The sequence below is a fragment of the Hylobates moloch genome, unplaced genomic scaffold, assembly GCF_009828535.3.
Source record: "Hylobates moloch isolate HMO894 unplaced genomic scaffold, HMol_V3 SCAFFOLD_5, whole genome shotgun sequence".
NCBI lineage: Eukaryota > Metazoa > Chordata > Mammalia > Primates > Hylobatidae > Hylobates > Hylobates moloch.
Window position 1 is genome coordinate 113,302,634 of NW_026652280.1, and position 17,741 is coordinate 113,320,374.

Consider the following 17,741-nt stretch of genomic DNA (forward strand, 5'->3'; position numbering starts at 1 on the left):
ATTGAAATACAGTATGTGTAAGGAATGAAAGAATATCCAAAGATTAAGAAGGAACAAGACAAAAAATGATGGGGGTGGAGGATAAGCAAGAGCATGTGACAAGAAAAATAAGATTTGGAAACAGTGAAACATCTAGACATGAAAAGCAAAACAGATAAAAGAAAATGAACCAGAAGACCAAGATGAAGAAATTATGTAGAATGTATGAAAACTCAACACCAGGGACATTTTGAAAGGTCAATGAACATCTAATAGACTACCAGAAAGAGATGATAGAATGGTTTGGGATGATATTTGAGGGTATTTTAGCTGAGAAATTTTCCAATTTGATGAAAGTCATCCTTGCATTTGAGGAAATCAAGGAAATAAATCAATCTGTAGACCCATTGAGCTAATTTGTAGATGACAGACAACGTGAGAAACCAGAGTGAAACTCTTGATAAGCAAACCACTAAAAATAGCCTCTAAAAGAACAAGAGAAAGAAAGCATTATCTACAAAGTAACAGCAGTTAGTGTAACAGCTACTTGATAACAGTGAAAAACAGAGGAGAGTGGTATATTTTATGTGCTGAGAAGTGTCAATCTAGAATTCTGTAGCAAACACAACTATCAGGAAAATGGGCCAAAGACATTTTGGATAAAAAGAGCTTACTATCAACATGTCCTCATTAAATGAACTTAGGAAAGTTTATTCCAGGAATCAGAATAAGATCAGAAAGAACATGTAAGACATAAGAAGAGATGGTGAGCAAAGAAAGTGGTAAGTGAGGCCAGGCACAGTGGCTCACACCTGTAATTCCAGGACTTTGGGAGGCCAAGGTGGGCGGATCAACTGAGGTCAGGAGTTTGAGACCAGCCTGGCCAAGATGGCGAAACCTCATCTCTACTAAAAGTACAAAAATTAGCCAGGTGTAGTGGTGCTTGCTTGTAATCCTGGCTACTTTGGAGGCTAAATTCAGCAGGAGAATCGCTTGAACCCAGGAGGCAGAAGTTGCAGTGAGCCGAAATTGCGCCACTGCACTCCAGAGCCTGGGCAACAAGAGCAAAACTCCGTCTCAAAAAAAATAAATAAATAAATTAAATAAATAAATAAATAAATATATATATTTATATATATATATATATGGTAAATGAGGGTAAATTAAGTAATAATGAGGCTGGGTGTGGCAACTCATGCCTGTAATCCCATCACTTTGGTAGTGTCGAGGTGGGAGGATCGCTTGAGGCCAGGAGTTCAAGACCAGTCTGGGCAACATAGTGAGATCCTATCTCTAAAAAACAAAAATGTAAAAATGACGATACTGATTTTTATGAGTTAAAAAGAAAACTGGGCCGGGCATAGTGGCTCATGCCTGTAATCCCAGCACTTTGAGAGGCTGAGGCAGGCAGATCACTTGAGGTCAGGAGTTCAAGACCAGCCTAGTCAACGTGGTGGATCCCTGTGTCTACTAGAAATACAAAAATTAACCGGGTGTGATGGTGGGTGCCTGTAGTCCCAGCTACTTGGGAGGCTGAGGCAGGAGAATTGCTTGAAAACTCGGGAGACAGAGGTTGCAGTGAGCTGAGATCGCGCCACTTCACTCCAGCCTGGGCAACAGAGCCAGACAGACTGTGTCAAAAAAAAAAAAAAAAAGAAAACTGAATGACTGGCGTGATAGTGTGAAGAGCTGTGCTTACCCCCTCCTCAGGGAAACTGGTGATAATTATTTTCACCAGTTACTTATGTAAAACAAAATATATGTGAAATAAAATATAAACATGTAAAATAAAACTATTTATGTAAAGCCTCTGTAAATGATCCTGTGAGCAAACAGCAGATGAGGAAAACAGCTATTCAAAGAAATGTGAAAATTCTGTAGGAAATGGGAGTTTGTGATATTTAAACTTAGATTGCTTCCTTGCTTCCTTCTCTGCTTATTAATGTGGAGACTCCAGACTGTTGCAGCCAAGAACACAGGGCTCCCTTTTCCTCACCTCCCAGTTGGAGAACCCTCTTCTTGGGAAAAGCAGGATGTTAACAATTCTTGGTCTGCCCCCAGCTGCTTTTGCTGAGGTTAAAACCCAGGGGAGTACAGTTGAACAGTATGGGTTCACATCTTCCACTCAGCTCCCACTTTGCCACCAGAGGCTTTACGTTGGGTGTGGCATGTTTAGAATACTGGGACACAGATGATCTTTGCCCTGGCTCGTGAGGTGATAGTTATGTGCCAGAAGAGTTAAGCTGAGAAGACCTCAGGCTGCTGCCCAACCCCCTCCACTAAGCACTCAGTTTCTAGGGTGGAGATAGAGGTGGTAGTGTGTCGCACAGAAGCTTGCCATTGTTACAGTTCCAATGCCCTGGTTTGGAGATTTTGCCTGGGAACTGAACCAGATGAAATAACTAACCCCTATTCTCTTCCAAAACAAAGGGACTTCGTTTGTAACACAGCATAGATAATTTCAAATCTCAGGGCATACCACTAGAGGTTGTGGTAAAAAGCAACTGAAGAGATTCAACATCTGTATAAACTGTAGACCAGCTAGTTTGCAGGAGAACCAGGGAATAAGACAGCTCACAGGAGCTCTCCTGGGATTAGAACAAATGTGAAACAGACCTTGGAAACCTTTTCTTCAAAGGAGTCACAATATGATAGAATTAGCTTGTAGAGCAATTTATGACTCAGAACATTGTTGAAAACAGCTGGCAATTATTGGAGATCAACAGCTAGACATGATCATGAATAGAGTAAGCTGGGCCTAGAAAAAAACACTGTCATCCCAAGGAGACTGGGCATACCCAGTCATGACAACCTGAGGAGCAACAACAGAGGCTTAATACTGGTGGATGGGAGGGGCTACACTAAAATAAATGAGCCAGTCACTAAGCAGTGACAAACCCCAGGGATATGAGAAGGGAATAACCGGTATCCAGAGTTGCTACAACATATCATTTAAAATATCCAGTCTGTAACAAATATAAAAGCATGCAAAGACAGGAAAGTACAACTCATACACTAGAAATAAAGCAAGCAACAAAACACTGACTATGAGGCCGGGTGTGGGGCCCATGCCTGTAATCCCAGCACTTTGGGAGGCCAAGGTGGGTGGATCCCTTGAGGATAGGAGTTTGAGACCAGCCTGGCCAACATGGGGAAACCCCATCTCTACTAAAAATACAAAAATTAGTGTGGTGGTGCACACCTGTAGTCCCAGCTACTTGGGAGGCTGAGGCAGAGAATCACTTGAATCCAGGAGGCAGTGGTTGCAATGAGCCAAGATCATACAATTGCACTCCAACCTGGGCAACAGAGCAAGACTCAAAAAAAAAAAAAAAAAAAATTGAGAGTGACAAGATGTCAAGTTATGAGAAAAAAACTTGAAAGTTGCCATTAAAAACATTCCCAGAATTAAAGGAAACAATAATTGAAGAAGTAAAGGAAGGTGTGATGACATTATGTTAAATATCAAAGAGATACTGAACTAAACAGAAATTCTGGAGTTGAACAGTAACTGCAATAAAAAGTTCATTACAGAGGCTCAATAGTAGAATTGGCAGAAGAAAGAGTAAATGAACTTGAAGAAAGATTGATAGAGATTAGAGGAAAAAAAATTTTTTAAAGGTGAACATGGCCTCAGAGACATATGTGTGGCCTTTAAGGACACCAACATACACATAATAGGAGTTTCAGCAGAAGGGAGCTGAAAATACATTCAAAGAAATGACATTAAAAATTTTCCCAAATTTTTTGTAAAACAATAACTTACATATTCAGGAACCTATATGAATTCCAAATAGCATAAACACAAAGAGTTTCAAAAACAGACATGTCCTAACAAAAACAAAAAAGCTAAAAGACAGGAGAAAAGCTTGAAAGTAGCAAGAGAAAAGCAACTTGTTACTCTCAAGGGAATATTAACAGCTGACCATTTTAGGAGAAACAACAAAGCCAGAAAGTAGCAGATCACTTTCAAAATGCTCAAAAGAAAAAAAAAAAGTCAACCAATAATTCTATATCCAGCAAAGCTACTTTCAAAAAAGGTGAAACACAGACTGTCTCAGATAAAAAGTGAGAGAATTTGTTGCTGGGAGACTTGCCTTGCAAGAAATACTAAAAGAGGACTCCAGGTTGAAAGCAAGTGACTCTAGATAGTAATTTGAATACATACCAGTAGAGGTAATTGTGTAATTATATAGGAGAGTACAAATGAATATCTCCTCTTGATTTTAAGAAGAAACCGAAATTATATAAACATTATATATAATAGTGGCCCTATAAATATGAAAATGTAATGTGTATGAAATTTTCTGATAATGGTACAAAGCAAATGGGCAGGAAGGAGCAAAGGTGTATGGGGCTAGAGAAACTGCAGTTGGTAAAGTAATAATGTGTTGTTGAGTTTGTAATATTAACATGTATAACAAGATCACAAAAAGGAGAAAATGAAAATAGAGATATATAAGAGCAATGTTTGCATGTAGTAAGTCTAGTTCTGAAAGATGCATATGGTAAAGCGTAGATTGACTTAAAATTCAGGACTGTGCAGTGGCTGAGATTATATGCCTGTAACCTCAGCACTTTGGGAGGCTGAGATGAGAGGATCACTTGAGGCCAGGAGTTCACAACCAGCCTGGGAAACATAGTGATAACTTGTCTCTACAAAAATTTAAAAATTAGCCAGATGTGGTGGTGAGTGCCTGTAGTCCCAGCTCCTCGAGAGGCTAAGGCAGGAGGATCACCTGAGCCTGTGAGTTAGAGGTTACAGTGAGCTATAATTATGCCACTGCACTCTAGCCTGGGCAAGAGAGTAAGACCCTCTCTCTCAAAAAAAAAATCAACAAAGTTTCTCTTTTAATGAGAAACTATTAAAGAAATGAAAATACAACCAGGTGCAGTGGCTCACGTCTGTAATCCCAGCACTTTGGGAGGCTGAGATGGGCAGATCACTAGGTCAGGAGTTCGAGACCAGCCTGGCCAATATGGTGACACCCTGTCTCTACTAAAATTGCAAAAATTAGCCGGGCGTGGTGGCACACACCTGTAGTCCCAGCTACTCAGGAGGCTGAGGCAGAAGAATCACTTGAACCCAGGAGGCAGAGGTTGTAGTCAGCTGAGATCGCACCATTGCACTCCAGCCTGGGCGGCAGAGTGAGACTCTGTCTCAAAAAATAAAAAAAAAATAAAAGAAAATAAAAGAAATGAAAATACTACATTAGAAAATAGTCACAAAAGAAAAAACTTGGTAAGACATGGAAAACAGAAAAGGACATAAATCCAACAAATCAGTAATGTTAAATATGAATAGGTTGAACAATCCAATCAAAAGACCGACTGACTTTTCTGAAAACCTTTTTTTTTTAAATTTTTTATTTCCATAGGTTATCAGGGAACAGGTGGTATTTGGTTACATGAGTAAGTCCTTTAGGGGTGATTTGTGAAATTTTGGTGCAGCCATCACCAAGCAGTATACACTGAACCCAATTTGTAGTCTTTTATCTCTCACCGCCCTCCCACCCTTTCCCCTAAGCCCCTAAAGTTCATTGTATCGTTCTTACGCCTTTGCATCCTCATAGCTTAGCTCCTACTTATGAGTGAGAATATACGATGTTTGGTTTTCCATTTCTGAATTACTTCACTTAGAATAATAGTCTCCAGTTCCATTCAGGTTGCTGCAAATGCCATTAATTCATACCTTTTTATGGCTGAGTAGTATTCCATTACATATATATCACAATTTCTTTAACCACTTGTTGATTGATGGGAATTTGGGCTGGTTCTGTATTTTGCTGTTGAGAATTGTGCTGCTGTAAACATGCATGTGCAACTATCTTTACATATAATGACTTCTTTTCCTTTGGGTAGATACCCAGTAGTGGGATTGCTGGATCAAATGGTAGTTCTACTTTTAGTTCTTTAAGGAATCTCCACACTGTTTTCCGTAATGGTTGTATTAGTTTACATTCCCACCAGCAGTGTAGAAATGTTCCCTTTTCACTGCATCCATGCCAACATCTATTATTTTTTGTTTTGATTATAGCCATTCTTGCAAGAGTAAGGTGGAATCACATTGTGGTTTTGATTTTCATTTCCCTGATCATTAGTGATGTTGAAAACCTGATCCAACTGTATACTATGTACAAGAGACACAGTTTAGATTCAAAATAGAAATAGATTGATGAAAGTAAAAGGATAGAATAAAATATGCAAATAGCACCTATAGAAAATTAGAGTGGATATACTTTAAAAGAAAATGGACTTTAGAACAAAAAATTATGTAAAGGGACATTTTATGATAAGATTAATCCCTCAGAGAGATATAATAATTATAAACATATGCACCTAATAATGGAGCACCAAAATACATGACACAAACACTGACAGAAACAGAGAGAAATTGACACTTCAATAATAATTGCTGGAGACTTCAGTACCCCACTTTCAATAATGGATAGAACAACCAGACAGAAGATCAGTAAGGAAACAGAAGACTTGAACCACACAATAAATCAACTACCTAACAGACATCTGTGGAATACTCTCAACAAACAAGAGGATATACATTCTTTTCAAGAGCTAATGAAACATTCTCTAGGATAGGTTTATATGTTAGTCTGTGAAACCTCAATAAGTTTAAAAAGATAGAAATGATATGGCTGGGCGCAGTGGCTCACGCCTGTAATCCCAGCACTTTGGGAGGCCGAGGCAGGTGGATCACGAACGAGGTCAGGAGATCGAGACCATCCCGGCTAGCACAGTGAAACCCCGTCTCTACTAAAAGTACAAAAAAATTAGCCGGACATGGTGGCGGACACCTGTAGTCCCAGCTACTCGGGAGGCTGAGGCAGGAGAATGGCGTGAACCCGGGAGGCAGAGCTTGCAGTGAGCCAAGATTGCGTCACTGCACCTCCAGCCTGGGTGACAGAAGGAGACTCCGTCTCAAAAAAAAAAAAAGAAATGATACAAAGTATGTTCTCCAGCACAATGGAATGAGATGAGAAATCAATAGCAGGAAGAAGTTTGGGAAACTCGGAAATATGTGGAATTATTAAACAAAATACTGCTAAGTAAGTAATGAGTCGGAGAATAATTGAAGGAAAATCAGAAAATACTTTGAGATGAATGAAAATGAAGACACAACGTAACAGAACTTCAGCTAAAGCCCAGCTTACAGAGAAATTTATAGCCGTAAATACCTATGTTAGGAAAGAGTTAAAATAACTTAACATTCCATCTGAAGATAATGGAAAAGGAAGAGCAAATTAAACGTAAAGCAAGCAGAAGGAAGGAAATACAAATCAGAGCTGAAGTTAATGAAATAGAGAATAAAGAAAACCAAAGCTGGTTCTTTGAAAAGATCAACAAATGTGACAAACAGCTAGACTGACCAAGAAAAAGAAGACTCAAATTACTATAATCAGAAATGAATAAGACATTACGGAAATGAAAGTATTAGAATAAAATGAACAATTGTATGACACTGTATTAGATAACCTAGATGACATGTATAAATTCTTAGAAACACATAAACTCCTGAAAGTGACTTGAGAAATAGACCATCTGAATTGACTTAAAACAAGTAAAGAAGATAAAACAGGCTGGTTGCAATGGTTCATGCCTATAATCCCAGCAGTTTGAGAGGTACAGGCAGGCGGATCACTTGAGGACAAGAGTTCGAGACCAGCCTGGGCAACATGGTGAGACCCCCATCTCTACTAAAAATACAAAAAGCCAGGTGTGGTGGCACGTTCCCATAATCCCAGCTGCTGAGTGACTGAGGCGTGAGAATTGCTCGAACCTGGGAGGCAGAGGTTGCAGTGAGCCAAGATTGCACCACCGCACTCCAGCTTGGGTGACAGAGCAAGACTCTGTCTCAAAAAAAGGAGAAAGGAAGATGTCAAACTATGTTTTTGCAGACATGGTCTTATATCTAGAAAATCCCAAAGAATCCACCAAAAACTATTAGAACTAATAAATGAGTTTGAGATTGCAGGATACAAGATCAATATACAAAAATCAATTGTATTTCTACACACTTGCAATAAACCAACTGAAAATGGAATTAGGAAAATAATTTCATTTACAATAGCATCAAAAAGATTAGGATAGAAATAGTTTAACAAAACAGGTGTAAAATTTATACTCTGAAAACTACAGAGCATTACTGAAAAAAGTTAAGAAAATCTAAATATTTGAAAAAATATCTTGTGTTCATGGATCAATACTCAAACTGATATACAGATTCAGTGTAATCCCTATCCAAATCCCAACTGACTTTGTAGAAGTCAGTTTGTAGGGTCCCGCACTGTCACCTAGGCTGGAGTGCAGTGCTGTGAACATGGCTCACTGCAGCCCTGAACTGCTGTAGTTGGAAGTACAGGCGTGCACCACCATACCTGGCTAAATTAAAAAAATTTTTTTTTTTTATAGAAATGAGGTCTCCCTGTGTTGTCCAGGCTGGTCTCAAACTCCTGAGCTCAAACAGTCCTCCCACCTCGGCCTCCCAAAGTGCTGGGATTACCTCACCCAGCCTAACTATCCACTTTAAATGGATACATTTTATTTTTTATAAATTATATCTCCTAAAGTTGATTTTTAAATAATATTTATTTTATCTCCCTAACTTGGTCCATTACAGAGGGCTAGAAACTACAGGCAAGCTATTACCAGTTCTTAGGTTATAATATGGTCTTGTAACTGAAACACAGGTCAGTTGCTAGCTGCACAAAGTTCAACTAACAAGAGTAAGTTCCAGTATAATGAAAGTGATTTATTTCAAAGCTAGCTTTACTTTTGGAGCAGAAAGCAGACACTTGTAAAAGGCAGAGGAGGAAGTGAGCAAGGTAGGTGTCTGTTAGCTAGCTTGGTGTCTTATCTTCTGAGTAGTTGGGTTGACATCTGTGGGCAGAGATAAGTTGTAACTAGGTAGTGAGAGAGTAGTGGGTGTATGCTTTTGACTGTTACCTCTCGAGATAACCTCCTGGTGAGTGGGAGTTCCACAGAGGGCATGCTTTGGTTTGTAAATTGACTGTTAACTCTTGAGAGTTCTGTCTTGGAGCACATAGTTGAATTTGCCATATAGAGAGTATCTGGTGAATGGGGAGGTAAAAGGTAAAAGGCTTTATTTGTATTTTTTTATTTTTATTTTTTGGAGATGGAGTTTCGCTCTTGTCACCCAGGTTGGAGTGCAATGGCATGATCTCAGCTCACTGCAACCTCCGCCACCCAGGCACCCACCACCAAGCCTGGCTAATTTTAATTTTTATATTTTTAGTAAAGATGGGGTTTCACTACATTGGCCAGGCTGGTCTTGAACTCCTGACCTCAGGTGATCCACCTGCTCTTGGCCTCCCAAAGTGCTGGCATTATAGATGTAAGCCACCATGCCAAGCCTTTTTTTTTTTTTTTTTTTTTTTTGACACAGGGTCTCTTTATCACCCATTCTGGAGCATGGTGATACAATCACAGCAGCTCACTGTGGCCTTGACTTCCCAGACTCAGGCAATACTGCCACCTCAGCCTCTTGAGTAGCTGGGACCACAGGCTTGCACAACCTTGTGTTGCTAATTTTTTTGTGTTTTTCATAGGGAAAGGGTCTCATTATGTTGCCCAGGATGGTCTCCTGGGCAACATAATGAGACCCTTTCCCTACAAAAAATAAAAAGTTGCTCCTTCTGCCTTGGCCTCCCAAAGTGTTGTGATTACAGCTGTGAGCCACTGTGCCCAGCTCTATATTTGCATTTCTAAAGGGCTAAGTAGGAAGTGGAGAACCAGATTAAAAAAGGATAAGAACAGATAAAAAAAATAATTAAACTGTATCTTAGAAAAATGGGACTACTCAGTTACAAATCTCCACTGCCAAGTTCAATTCCATTTTTATGGGATTTGGACACCGTATTCGTTCTGGCTACTTCCTGCTAAAATGGGACATAGTCATTGGGAATCAGAATGGAAGAGGTCTTCTTGGAGTTGGAAATATTCACGAGTACCCAGACTTATAGATGTTTGTTGGAGCAATATGGTGCAAGGTCTCCAGAGTCCCTGGGAAAGCGTGTCTTGCATTCCCACACAGAGGGTGCAATAGCAGTAAACACCACAAGAGAGCGATATGCCTATCCCTGCAATTAAGGCCAATGTTACAAGCACCTTTTGCCACTAGGATGGTCCTGACCCAGATATGAATAGTAACCACTGGTCTAGGGACAATGTGGGGTCAGATATAGCTTTGATTTGTTGGTGCATATCTTGCAGGGCTATCTGAGACATTTCCCAAATTATCTGGGATGTATACATAGCAATTGGTCTTAATTATCATGCAGGGTCCCCACTGCCAGTTGTAACCAGATATGATGACAGGTTAGCTAAATATATATTTAGCAGGCTACAGAAAGTTTGAATACCCATGAAGGTAGTCACAAGCCATGTCTAGTTCTTGAGAATGGACCAGTTTAGGTAAATAGCTGTGCCTCATCCAGGGGGTGGCATTGCAGATAGGCTAGGCCTTTGCATGTAATGAAGGCAAACAGATTTTTAATAAGAGGCATTCCTATGGAAACAGAAGAAAAACAAATCTTAACGTTGGAAACAATCTATCCAGATGTTAGACTAAAAGTGTCTTTAAGTTATAGAGGAGACCGCGGCAGTCTGACATGTTTTTCTTACTGTACTACAAGGAATAATGAATAATGTAGTAGTAATTTCACTGAGTCCATATTAGAAAAATGGAAGAAAAAATTGAAAGCATTAACTTGGGACTTGTAGCCTGGAAAGAATTCAGGATTTAGTCCAAATTTCAAAAAGATAATAAAAACTCAAAAACAATGGACAAGACTGGAATCTAACAGGAGGGGTACTATGATCTTTTTCTGACACAATTTTTCTCCAGTGTCCATGTTTACTAAAGATAAGTTGTAGTAGGACAAATTTATTTGCAAAATTAAGTTTTAGTCTTGTTATACTTGGTCTGAGTATTTGCATAAAGTGCAGCAAGAACAATTATTTGCCATATAGGCTGTTTTTAAAATTAAAATTTACTTTGCTGGAACTTTGATCCATAAGGAATTTTAGATTAGATTTTTTTTTTAAGCCTTAAGCTCAGCCACAGATTTATCTGTGCCCAGAAATACTTCTATGGATTTGAGTGAATTCCTATCCTCTTGAGGTGCCAAAATAGCTTTGAGCCCCTGGGCCTGTCAGAAAATGACATTTGTTACTTACCACAGATCAGGAAACCCTGTATAGAGACTATGTAGACAACGTGTGAAGCCAGTTTTCCCAAGGGGCTTTTTATTGGCTGTATAAGTCAACTTTGATTCCTTAGTCTGTTTCCATTTGAAAGTATGCCATTCCAGTCAGAGCCTTGGTAAAATAACCAGTTTCTCCAATGATGTCCTGTTACAAAAGAAAACAGATTCTTACTGAACTTATGCAAATAAGTGTACTCCCACAAATTAAGTATACTTACAGTTTTCAAATTCTGGGGAAATCAGGTAGACAGAAAGAAATACACTCCAATTTCTAAGAGTTTACTTTATCCAACTGTTAAAAGCTGCAAATAGCTTAAAAGAAGGGTTTTCTCAACTCTGAAAAACAAAATAAAAAGAATAATCAAAGGCTTTAAACAAAAAGTGATAAAAGATTACTTCAATCTTTTGTTATTTCGTTCCATGCAATTAACTCCTGTGCTGCTCGATATGGAATCAGCAATCCTCATGAATATATCAGCTTTCCATTAGAGTCCCAGAAGCTTTTCTCTCTATTCATTCCAATGGCACAATCTCTAAAGTTATCAGAAACCTATATTTAAGAGTACTCCTCAGAGTTCAATAGCTGATTATAAACTGCCCTATGAAAGGATCAAAGTAAAACAACCATTGTGGATGACAAAAATCTTAGAATGGCCATGGTTAAAGACATAATTGACTAGAAATTTTGGTTACTTTTATGGCATACAACAATTTTACATAATAATCACTACTGATAACATATTAAGATATATCAGAATCATAAGAATCTCATGCAAGTTTGGAACACATACTGATAAAACATTTATATAAATATAATCTAGAGAAGGTTAAACACCATTTCATATTTCACAATGCTTTCTGTATGATTTTAATATGCCAAATCAAATATGCCTCTTTTGGACTTTAGGGTACTGAATATCTAAAAGGAATAACCAGAGCAAAAAAAGGCTTAATTTAGAAATTAACTTTGGAAAGTTTGTCAAATATCAAATGTTTAAACACTTGATATTGCAAAATAGAATTTCAGATCATTATAAGAAAAAGGGAAAAATCTCTGCTCATTGATAGAGGATAGACTCAGCTTTCCAAAAAAACCCAATAAAGACAGCATGAGGCCAACTAAATCTGTCTCTATTCTCTTCCCTGTTTTTCTTCTGTCACTTGTTCAAAAGCCAAACAAAAAACTTTTGTTATCTTTTAATATTACATGAAAATTATGTTCAAAAGAGAAAGCTGGCTGGGTGCAGTGGCTCACACCTGTAATCCCAGCACTTTGGGTGGCGGAGGAGGGAAGATCACTTGAGGCCAGGAGTTCAAGACCAGCCTGGCCAATATGGCAAAACCTCGTGTAAACTCCAAATACCTGAGACAGGTCTCAGTTAATTTAGAAAGTTTATTTTGCCAAGGTTGGGGATGTGCACCCATGACACAGCCTGAGGGTCCTGATGACAGATGCCCAAGGTGGTCAGGGAACAGCTTGGATTTATACATTTTAGGAAAGCATGAGACATCAATCAATATATGTAGGATGTACATTGGTTCCATCCAGAAAGGTGGGACAACTCAAGCAGGGAGGAGTCTTCCAGGTCACAGGTAGGTAAGAGACAAATGGTTGCATTCTTTTGAGTTTCTGATTAGCCTTTCCGAAGGAGGCAATCAGATATGCATTCATCTCAATGAGCAGAGGGATGGCTTTGAATATTAAACAAAATTGAAGGCAGGTTTGCACTAAGCAGTTCCCAGCTTGACTTTTCCCTTTAGCTTAGTGATTTGGGGGCCCCAAAATTTATTTTCCTTTCACATTTCCCCCCTTTTTAAAAATGTTTTGGAGAAAGCATTTTATAAGAAAATGAGCCCTGGTCTCAGGTTTTTTCTGATCTCTCATGGCTAGGATGGTTTATTCTTAGAGTTATTAGGAAAACTCATTTTTAGCAGGTTGAGAAGTCTCATGTCCTATGAAGAGAAAATAAGGGGAGGAAGGGAGAAAAACAACAACAAACAAAAGAACAATCCCGGAAAATCAATATAGGCCACATTATTCTGAAGTCCATACATCATTAGGCAGTTATGAAAGTGGCTTATGTATGCAAATAGATTGCTGTTATTTTCTACTGAAGTTTAAGTTGTCTAGATTCAGTTCACAGGGATTTAAGAAAACATAGCTTAGTTTTCAGAGATTTAAAATTGGGAAAAATGGGGGGTGAAGGAAAAGAAAGGAGAAAAAAATTGAAAACATTGTTTTGGAGACTTGTAGCCAGGAAAGATTAGAATTCAGACCATACTGTAGAAAATAATAAAAATTGAAAAACATTAGGCAAGACTAGAATCTAACAACAGGTGTACTATAGTTTTTGAAACATAATTTTTCTCTCTCTAATTTCCCATTTTTACTAAAGAGATATCATGGTAGGACCAATTTGCTTTATTATACTTGGCCAGATTATTCGTATAAAATGCAGCAAGAAAGGCCAGGTGTGGTGGCTCATGCCTGTAATCCCCACACTTTGGGAGGCTGAGGCGGGCAGATCACAAAGTCATAAGATCGAGACCAGCCTGGCTAACACAGTGAAACCCCATCTCTACTAAAAATACAAAAAATTAGCCGGGTGTGGTGGCACGTGCCTATAGTCCCAGCTACTCAGGAGGCTGAGGTAGGAGAATTGCTTGAACCTGGGACACAGAGGTTGCAGTGAGCTGAGATCGCACCACTGCACTCCAGCCTGGGTGACAGAATGAGACTGTCTCAAAAAAAAAATGCAGCAATAATAATTTTTTTTTTTGAGATGGAATCTCGCTCTGTCACCTAGGCTGGAGTGCAATGGCATGGTCTCAGCTCACTGCAATCTCCACTTCCCAGGTTCAAGTGATTCTTGTGCCTCAGCCTCCTGATTAGCTGGGACTACAGGTGCATGCCACCATGCCTGGCTAATTTTTTTTGTATTTTTAGTAGAGGTGGGGTTTCACTATGTTGGCCAGGCTGGTCTCAAACTCCTAACCTCGTGATCTGCCCACCTCGGCCTCCCAAAGTGCTGAGATTACAGGTGTAAGCCACCACGCCCATCTAAGTATAATTATTTTTTACATAGGCTTTTAAAATTGGCTTTCATGGAATTTTGTTCCGTAGAAGGAATCTCAGATAAGACTTTTTAAAACCAAGCCCAGCCATGGATTTGTACCATCAAATACCTGTAAGTTGGGTGAATTTTTCTCCTCTTGAGGTCCCAAGGTAACTTGGGGCTCCTGGGCCTGTCAGAAAGTGACATTCCTTACTTACACAGGTCAGGAACCCTCTACAGGGACTGTGTACAAAGTATGAGGCCAGTTTTCCCAAGGCACTTTTATTGGCTCTGTAAGTCAAGTTTGATTCCTTACAGGAATGCACACCATTCCAGCCAAAGCCTTGGTAAAATAACCAGTTTCCCCAGTTGTGTCCTATTTCATTTACAAATGAAAACAGATTCTTATTGCACTTATGCAAATAACAATATTGCCATAAGTTAAGAATGCACACAAATAGTTTCTAAATTCTGGAGAAATCAGGTAGAGAGAAACAAATATGCTCCAAATTTTTTTCATAGGAGTATATTTAATTGTTAAAAGCTGTCAGTAGGCTGAGCATGGTGGCTCACACCTGTAATCCCAGCACTTTGGGAGGATGAGGCAGGCGGATCACTTAAGGTTAGGAGTTTGAGACCAGCCTGACCAACGTGGAGAAACCCTGTCTCTACTAAAAATACAAAGTTAGCCAGGCATGGTGGCGCATGCCGTAATCCCAGCTACTTGGGAGACTGAGGCAGGAGAATCACTTGAACTGGGGGGGCAGAGGTTGTGGTGAGCCAAGATTGTGCCATTGCACTGCAGCCTGGGCAAAAGGAGCAAAATTGTGTCCAAAAAAAAAAAAAATCTGTTAATAGCTCAAAAGAAAAGTTTCCTTGACTCTGAAAAACAAAAGGATCAGCAATGTTTTCAGCAAAACGTCAAAAAGATTACTTCGGTCTTCTTTTACTTCAGTCCATGCAGTTAATTCCTATTCTGCTTGATATTCATGAACATTTCAGCTCTCCATGAGTCCTGAAAGTTTTTCCTCTGTTCTGATGTCACAATCTTCAAAGTTATCAGAAACCTGCATTCAAGAGCAACTGTTTGAGTTTTATAGCTGATTATCAAACCACTTTCTAAAGAAGACCCAAACAAGACAGTAATTGTTTGTGGATGACAAAAAGTTTTAGGGCAGCCATAGTCAAAGACACAATTGACAAGGAAATTTGTTTTCTCTGTGGCACACAATAATTTAACATAACAATTATAATTATTACTGTTGTTTTTTTTTTGAGACAGAGTCTCTCTCTGTCGCCCAGGCTGGAGTGCAGTGGCACAATCTTGGCTCACTGCAAGCTCCGCCTCCCAGGTTCACGCCATTCTCCTGCCTCAGCCTCTCCGAGTAGCTGGGACTACAGGCGCCCGCCACCATGCCCGGCTAATTTTTTGTATTTTTAGTAGAGATGGGGTTTCACCGTGGTCTCGATCTCCTGACCTCGTGATCTGCCCACCTCGGCCTCCCAAAGTGCTGGGATTACATGCGTGAGCCACGGCGCTGGGCCAATTATTACTGTTAATGTACAGTAAGTCATATCAGAATTATAGGAGTTTCTCCACAATTTTGGAACACATACCAATAACATATTTATACAAATACGGCCCAAAGAAAACCAAATACCATTTCATATTTGACAATGCTTTCTGTAAAATTTTTATGCCAAATAAGCCAAATATATCATTTTTGGGATTTAGGAAACCTAATATCTTAAAAGATTAATTAGATCAGAAAAACATAATTTATAATTTGATTTTGGAAAGTTTGTCAAATATCAAAGGTTTAAAACACTTGATATCACAAAATAGGATCACAGATCATTGTAAAATAAGTCATTAATTTAATAAAAGTGATAAGGATTTCAACAAAAGACAAAAACCTTCATTCTTTGAGAGAGGAGACTTAATTTTCCAAACAATAAGCCCTAATAAAAACAGAGTGAAGCCAATTAAATTTGCTTTCCAAAATTTTATAAACAATCTATAAAATTTTAATATGGACCACAAGATATAACTTCCATAAGCCTTTTATAAACTTTATAACATTTATTAAGGAGTTGGTTAATGCTTCAAGAAAACTTTGTCAATCTGACACAGGGGCCCATATGCTTGCATCAGTGTCTTGCATCAGTGTGCCTTTGACATTAATCGTTAATTTATAGAAAAACTGAACTTATTTTGTCTCTCAAATTGGCCCTGACAATCTCACACACCCATCTCTTCTGCAATAGTCTCTGGGCCCTGAGGAGTTGAATAGCTTTAATTTCTGTCCCTGTGTTTCAGGAATGCAGTTTATTTTGATTGGCATCTTCTACCAGGCCTGAAGATGAGGCTTTAATTACTGTCAGGTTTAAAATTTAGCAGGACTTGGTGTCCTTTTTAGACCCAGGAGTCAAAGCCCTACAACTGAATGTCACAACAACTTTAAAAGTACATACAGAAAGATACATAGATGCAATAACCTTAATTAAAAAATGTTTATCACAGTTTTTTTCTAAGCAAACCAAAACTTCATAATAATGACATAGAAAATATTTTGATACAACGTAAAATCTGTTAGGCCAGTTACCAAAAAGCAAAAGAAAAGACCTTCTGCAGTGTACAGAATATTATGTTGAAAGAAAACATTTCCTTTAGACCTTTAAGAAAACATTGTTAGTATCAGGCCACAACAAACATAACTCGAGGGAAAAAAAGATTTATATGAGCTGAAAATGAGTTGAAGGAGAGCATTTCTATTTCATGCCTTTTAAAAGGGGAGAGAAAACCAAAAACGGTGAGATGCAATAAAAGTTGAACTTTGGGTTTAAAAAAATTAAAATCACCTATAATTTATGAGTAAATCAATCTCTTAAGAAAATTTTATTGTTGTAATCAACTCTTTAGTGTATAAGTGGTTTTTAAAACCCAATCTCTAGAAAGACCATTGTAATTTCCCTTTAATTACAGACAACTTGATCATGTAAGTTTTTTTTGTTGTTTTTTTTTAATAAATCCTTTTATTGTGACTTACACAGACCATCCATAACATGCTTGGACTTTCTGGTTTGTTCTGAACATCCCTCTTCCTTAAACAGTCATTTTATTCTAGGACTGAATTTACCATACAAGATTATTTCTCATATAAAATTATTTCTCTTTAAGCTTTCTTACCAAAAAATACTTCTTTATTTCTATAACTTTCTTTACGTCTGTGTTATTTCCTTGTTCCCTTTACATTGTTTTATACGTAACCTTTAAATAAGCTTTGAATTAGACATGAATTGTTCACCTTTTTAAAAAGGACATTTTTTGTTTTTTTTGAGATGGAGTCTCCGTCTGTCAACCAGGCTGGAGTGCAATGACATGGTCTCTGCTCACTGCAACCTCCGCTCCTGAGTTTAATCAATTCTCCCACCTCAGCCTCTCAAGTAGCTGGGACTACAG